The sequence below is a fragment of the Myotis brandtii genome, unplaced genomic scaffold (genome assembly GCF_000412655.1).
Source record: "Myotis brandtii unplaced genomic scaffold, ASM41265v1 scaffold686, whole genome shotgun sequence".
NCBI classification, from domain to species: domain Eukaryota; kingdom Metazoa; phylum Chordata; class Mammalia; order Chiroptera; family Vespertilionidae; genus Myotis; species Myotis brandtii.
Window position 1 is genome coordinate 1,110,349 of NW_005370683.1, and position 7,527 is coordinate 1,117,875.

Below are 7,527 nucleotides of genomic sequence, written 5' to 3' on the forward strand. Positions count from 1 at the left end.
GGGATGGGACAGAGAGAATGTCTGAAAGTCACTGATCCAGAAGTGGAAACATATGTACAGTTCACATACCCTAAAAAATTGTGAATTACAAGTTACATAATCAAGAAAAAAATGAGTTCTTAAAAAGCAGTATCTATTGAAGGGACGCTTATAAATTATGCTAGCCTTAACTTCTGCTTCAAACAGAATAGTGTATGAATTACTCAACTTAACTCAAATCTTTGATAAATTTGAATGCATAATTTTTAATGCAGTGCTAGCTGCCTAATAAAGTAATGGGTATCTCCAAGTATCAAGTAAAAGGAAAGACAAGAACAAACAATTAACCACATAATGAATGGAAGCTGACAGCAAGAACCAAATTTCAAAGTCAGAACTATCCTACAGGCAAACACCTATAAGGGTTCTTGAATCCTGCACAGTGGGGTAGGTAATTCTGAGATGCCTACTAAGGTGGATTATCGAAGGGTCTAACAACATTCTAAATCCCTAATGCGTTAACTCCTGATATAAAAACGTAAGTCCTCTCCAAAGACAAGAACTTTCAAGGAGTATTGTTTTTTAAAAGAAATACACTGAACCTATAATTTACAGAGAATTCACAAAGAAAAATTTTTCAGTATCTCATGTAATACCACACAACCAAAACACAACAACAACAAAAAGAAAATAATTATTACCCTTTTATAGATAAGGAAACTGAGACACAGAAAGTCTGTGTTATCCAAAGACACAAAGCTAATAATTGATAGAGGTGAGATTAATGCCCAGGTAGCTTAATTCCAAAGCAATATCCTAATCTACTGCCTTATTCTGCTGCAGTACTTATGCAAAAAATAATTATAATAATAGGCATTCTTATGTAATTATTGTGTGCCTAGCATTGTTGCAAGCCATTTAGATACCTTAATTTAATTCTCCTATCAACCCAATGAAGTCCAATCAACTGAGCCACACACACTGGCCAGGAAGAGACTCACATGAATTTTAAATGATGGTAAAAAGGATAGCCTTATATAGCACATTGACGAATGTCTATGGTTCTAATAAGATCAGCTTTGTTTTGAGATTTTAGCTATGCAAAAAATAATTATAATAATAGGCATTCTTATGTAATTATTGTGTGCCTAGCATTGTTGCAAGCCATTTAGATACCTTAATTTAATTCTCCTATCCTCTCAGTCCAATCAACTGAGCCACACACACCGGCCAGGAAGAGACTCACATGAATTTTAAATGATGGTAAAAAGGTTAGCCTTATATAGCACATTGACGAATGTCTATGGATCGAATAAGATCAGCTTTGTTTTGAGTTTTTAGCTCCACTACTTCCTAACAGGGTGAACTTTGAGAAAGTTACTTAGCTTCTCTACCAATTTTGACAGTTATAAGATGAACACAATATTGTCGAGTTCTTAGGCTCACTCTATGAATTAAAGGAAAGTGGGCACAACACCCCACACATAGAAGCCATTAAATAAGAGTGAGGATGTAATTCTTCAAAAGAAAAAAAAAAACTATCCACATAAGGAAGATAGGAGGCGATCAGCCCCTAAAGTTTTCTTCCACACAAACACTACTTATCCATGTTACATTTATAACACACAATGGGTTTTAAGAGAAGACCTAGACCAGTGGTTCTCAACCTTCTGGCCCTTTAAATACAGTTCCTCATGTTGTGACCCAATCATAAAATTATTTTCATTGCTACTTCATAACTGTAATGTTGCTACTGTTATGAATCATAATGTAAATATCTGATATGCAGGATGGTCTTAGGCGACCCCTGTGAAAGGGTCGTTCGACCTCCAAAGGGGTCGCAACCCACAGGTTGAGAACCGCTGACCTAGATTGTAAACCTAAGTATCTTCCACTTCTGAGGTAATGAAAAGGGTTAACTAGCTTACCTACAGGAAGGGGGAGTCCAAGAAGGATGGAGGCATTTCTGACATGAACAATTAAAGCAGCCATAAGTTAGATCTAGAGCAGCCCTGACCTAAGGGGTAATAAAATATATCTGGCCAGGACAATTGAGAGAAGGTCCATGGGAGAGGAATGCATAGGTGGGGGCCTGGCGACGACAAAATGCTTACCTTACTTGTACAGAGGATAAAGGAATGTTGCAAGACAAGGGGAGAGAAAGAGAGGAGCACCAAGTTGGCTTTGAGCTTTGAAACTAATACCTTGTAGCAGAATGACCAATGAAGAAAGCACAGGGGTCCTAAATCAAGGAAGGATCCATCCAATTAGAAAGGGTCAGGTTCAGACAAAGAACTGCAGCATATATAAACTGGACACAGAGGGACACAAGACACATTTCTTTTTAGATATTTTTGAGAGAGAGAGAGAGAGAGAGAGAGAGAGAGAGAGAGAGAGAGAGGCTTTTCCCATTGGAGGGCCCCTATGCCCAGATGGAGTTTGTATCTGCTTCCCATAAACTTCTACATTTTTTATTAAAGAAGCCCTTTTGTCCTCAATTTTTATTCTTCAAACCTCATAGGGCAAGAACTCATGGAAGAAGTCTGCACCTCGAACCCCACATCTCATTAATTAAACATTATACAAAGATCTAAAGTATTAAACCAGTATAGGTATAATTCTGACAAGATTAATCTCATAAAATACTTCAAGAAATGTTTTAAAACCAATTTTAAATTTGAGATTGAATATAGTAAGACACCTGCTAAAATGATTACTTACAAGATAACATTTTGTTGTCTGAAACTTTGTTACTAAAAGTAGAAGCAATAGAGGAGCCAAAAGAATTTTAATAAGTCATCAGAATCAGGGAAGGTTGTAAAAGAAGCTCTGGGGTAAAAAATATTAAATATTAAGAGGATGGAGATACAAGTTGACAACTACTTCATAGCATATAATTACACCTAAGAAACCTTCAGTTCCTAAAAAGCCATGATTCTATGACTCTTGTCCTATACACTATGTAATTTAGAAAGACTCTAAAACAAATGAACCTATGCTATGATTTGGATGGTCCACAATTCTACTTCGTGACCTACCCTAGAGAAAAACATGTACAAGTGCTCAACAAAACATGTTTCATTACTGTCGATACAAAACAACTTAATGTCCATTAACAGAAAAACAGACCGATAAAATGTGTATGAATATACCTGAAATATCAGTTAGCAGATAAAAGGAATGAGATAGATTTATAGAAGAGCTGGCTCAAATGGACACAACTTAATTGAATAAATTAACTAAACGATCAATGCACTATGATACTGCACCTATAAAAAATCTGTATGGTTGTGTGTGTGTGTGTGTACACATGCACGTGTGTCTGTGTCTGGAAGGATTCCAAGACCATATCAGATGGGCAAAGAAATATTTAGCTTTCTCTATAATTTCTAACTTTTTAAAGGGAGGCTGTATGTATTTATTACTTGTTAAACTACTTTTTAAAAAAGAGCCTGATGTCTTTGATCATAAATGATAAATCCTTTCTTTTCTTTTATGACCAAACTAGAGGCCCGGTGCACGGATTCATGCACTGGTAGGGTCCCTCAGCCTGGCCTGTGCCCTCTTGCAATCTGGGACCCCTTGGAGGATGTCACACTGCCGGTTTCGGCCCAAAGCAGCAGGCGGCCTGGGAGGAGCCTGAGCCAGAGCCAGGCACTGCTCCCACTCATCACGGCCCGCTGCTCCTGCCCTGCCGCCACTCGGTAGCACTGCCACGGAGGCAGGGGAGGCTCACGCCACCACAGCAGCGCTCGCCAGCCGTGAACCAGCTTCTTGCTGAGCGGCACGCCCACTTATGGGAGCTCACTGACCACCAGGGGACAGCTCCAGACCAGTCGTTTGGTCGCTTAGGCTTTTATATATATAGATAAGATGTTTACGCCTATAAATTGTTGCATGCCATTTGCAAAATAATGACAACTGATGGAAAATAAAACATTATTTTAAAATGTTAACAAAAAGTACCAATGGTTGATTTATATTAAAGAGGAATCCATCTTTCTTTTTTTTCTTAACAAGTTCGGTATTGAGAGACTCAGAATTCTGCTCTCAAATCTAATTCAGGGACATGAGTCCTAACGAGAGAATAACAAGGTAAAAACCAGCATGAAAATGCTGACAAACATCTCTTACCTCATTTCCAACAGTATTTTGAAATGAATTGATTTGACTGCACTTCTGATCATATTACTCATACCTGTTCAAATCTAAAGGAATGTGACACTTTACCTCTAATCTATATAGGCACCTGGAAAATTCAAGGAAGAAAATATATGAACTGAAACGGAAGCAAACAGCCCCTGAACACTTCAGTACTGCATCCGGCAAGAGGCAGACCTTAGGTTGATGTTTATGGAATAAAAAACGAAAGAAGTATTTCTTAAGATTTAAGTTGGTGTTAAGTCAGGAAAATTATTCACAAAACTGAGAGTTGTTTAGCTCTAGAAGTGACAAAAGAAAAATATCTAATTATATTCCTTTTCTTTGTTTTTCACCAGAAAATATAATAGAAGCCCTGCTTCTGATGCATTATTAAGTCATCTAAAGTTACCTTCCTAAATCAAATAATTCCTATCATCCTAAAATATATAAATGCCATTCACTCTGCAATCTTGTGATGTAGGACAAGGCCTTTTTTTCTGAGCATGAATCAGCAGGCTATTCTTTTTCTCTCAAAAACCACAGATGTAATTGTCTGTAATCTGCAAAAAGAACAGTGAACACTTTAAACTGTTATGTAAATTCCACACAGGATCTAATTTTAATAATTCTCTCCAAAATCTTCTAGCGTTATCTTGCCTACATTTAATTTGAGAGCAGTTTTCTTTAGTGACACCTTTATTGAATCTCTCCAAAGCACTCAACTTGGATTTTCATGGAATCTCTTCACTTTTAAGTACTTTTCTTTCCCTAAATTCCTATAATTGTTGATTACACTGCATTACATTACAGCAACCAGTACAATGCCATAAACAGATTTGGGAACATAACTAAAGAACTTGGTAAAAAACGAAAAGAAAGAAAAAAAAATTTGGTAAGCCAGCAGCCCAACAGGTGAGAGCAGCAGTACCTAAAGAACTTGGTAAAAAACGAAAAGAAAAAAAAATTGGTAAGCCAGCAGCCCAACAGGTGAGAGCAGCAGTACAAGGTCATCTTGGAAAGCCGTCCACCAGCTGTGAGCACGTGTGCTTTACTGAAGGTTTTAAGAGGGTTGGGTGCCCAGCAGTTAACTGGATAAATGTGAGAAGAGGAAGTGCCTTAGGACAGCATCTCTGTGCTGTACCTCATGCAAATGCTAGGTTACATTTAGCAATCTGAATACAGGAAGGAATACAACCCCCTAAGATCCAGGTTGCACCTGCTGGTTCTATGAACACTGAATAACTTCCCTGGGCCAGAAACAGGTGTTGGAGACAAATAATGAGCTATGTGGAGTTTCTCAACCTTGGCAATGTTGAATTTGAAGCTATAAGAGTGAGGGCTGTCCTGAGCATTTGTAGGATTAAACTTCCTCCTACTCACTAGATGCCAGCTGCACCTTCCCTTGAGCTGGGACAACTAAAAATGTCCCCTGACATTGTTCAATGACCACTAGGGGGCAAACGTGCTCCTGGTTGAGACCCACTAAGAGGGTGAACCAGGAACTTTGGGTGTCTAGAAAACTTTGTTGGGACTCATAGAATTTCAAATCTTGAGATCTATCAAAATCTTGGTTGCCTTGTTTGAAATTCAGAGAAGTAACCTGTTAATGGCCAGAACTGGCTACATAGTTCATAGGGCAGAGGGCAACATGAAAATATGGGTCCCTCATTCAAACACCATGAAGAATTTCCAGACAGCAACCACAGAGCATTAAAACCAGAAGGTGCAACTGCAGAAGGTGCACATCCATGAAGCCAGACCTGCCAAGGGCACTGAGTCAAGGGCAGGGTGGGAGTTACGACCTGGGATTCCTGGCGCTCCTGTCACTAAACCTGGAGTCACATTAATATCTATGACATCTCTCCGTGTCAAGAGGTTTGAATATTCCATTCTTCTAATTTGCCTTTTTATTTTACAGGTTTCTAAATTTGTCTTTACCACACTTTTTTGTTGTTGTTAATCCTCACCCAAGGAAATTTTTCCATTTATTTTTTGAGAGTAGAAGGGAGGGGGACAGACACAGAGAGAGAAACATCGATGTGAGAGAGACACATAAATTGGTTGCCTCCCACATGCACCCCAATCAGGACCAGGGATCAAGCTTGAAATCAAGGTAGTACATGCCCTTGACCAGAATCGAACCCAGGACCCTTCAGTCCGAGGGCTGACGCTCTATTCACTGAGCCAAACCAGCTAGGCCCGGGCAGAGGGGGACAGACAGAGACAGAGAAACGTCGATGTGAGAGAGACACATAAATTGGTTGCCTCCCACATGCACCCCAATCAGGACCAGGGATCAAGCTTGAAATCAAGGTAGTACATGCCCTTGACCAGAATCGAACCCAGGACCCTTCAGTCCGAGGGCTGACGCTCTATTCACTGAGCCAAACCAGCTAGGCCCGGGCTTTGCCACCCTTTTTCACTAGTGTTCTCTGTTAAGCAAAAGTGTAGGACAAGATAGTGAATTAAGTTTTCGCCTCATTTTTTTTAAACCAGAGTTTTCAACACAAACCTACTAAACTAGATTGACATTTCAAATGATAGGACCATAAAATCACTTGTGTTTTATTGAAAACAAAGCCATGAAGAGTTTGTTATACTTTATTATGCTTTATTAGTAGCATCTGTCTCCCGACTTTGCTGGAGAAAATATCAATGATGCTCTTTTACCATTTGGGAACAGCTACTCTCTCCTCAAAAATTATCTGTGGCAATGAATTAATTCATGACCATTTACTATAAAATGTCAGAATGTGTGTCACTTAAAGATACGAGGCTTATGTCTATTGCATGTGTATGACCACAAAGAACCCCAAAATCTAGGTTGAGTATCATCAGTTTGGTCTTACCTACTAAAGATCATTAGGACACACTTGACTGCCTTTCCTTTCTTTTCCTTTGTCTTTTTTTCACATTCTTCCCCATGTGAACAAGCAAGCAATGCTATCTATGCCACAGATAAGGCTGCTTCCACACGTAAGTAGTTGGTTAGTCCTCTGGTTCAGTAATGTTCAAAACAACCAGCACAGGCTTCTCGACAAGTGCTTGGAGTCCAGCCTTACCCTCCCAGAACAGGAAGTGCCGTAGTCACACGTGAGCAGACAGGCAGTGCTCCCTGGAAACTGGGACGGAGTGACAGCGCTGTGAGAAGCACTCGCTGGAGAACCTGTGACAGAGGTGCCACTTCTAACTCTCTGCTCTCCAGTTTCTAACTTCGAGGGTGTTGGTTAGAAAAATCCCCTCTAAAGAGACTCCTAAGATCCTTCAGACATAAGGAAAAACTAACAAAAATGCAGTGGCAGTTACAATAAAAATGGTTATAAAAATTGGGTTATCAAAAGATATATGCTATAGATAGATAGATAGATAGATAGATATAGATATAAATATGTAGATATATATGTG

The 7,527-nt window shown here is 39.2% G+C and overlaps 1 protein-coding gene and 1 long non-coding RNA gene across 2 annotated transcripts in view; both read right to left on the minus strand.

Moving 5' to 3' along the window:
• Nucleotides 1-3,802, minus strand: part of LOC106723972 — an 18,845-nt gene extending 15,043 nt beyond the window's left edge. Inside the window, exon 1 of the long non-coding RNA XR_001359724.1 lies at nt 3,716-3,802. This is a non-coding gene — a long non-coding RNA (uncharacterized LOC106723972). The remainder of the gene's footprint in view (nt 1-3,715) is intronic.
• SLC2A13 (solute carrier family 2 (facilitated glucose transporter), member 13) overlaps nt 1-7,527 on the minus strand; it is a 265,771-nt gene that overhangs the window by 192,778 nt on the left and 65,466 nt on the right. The gene's annotated exons all lie outside the window — the stretch shown is intronic.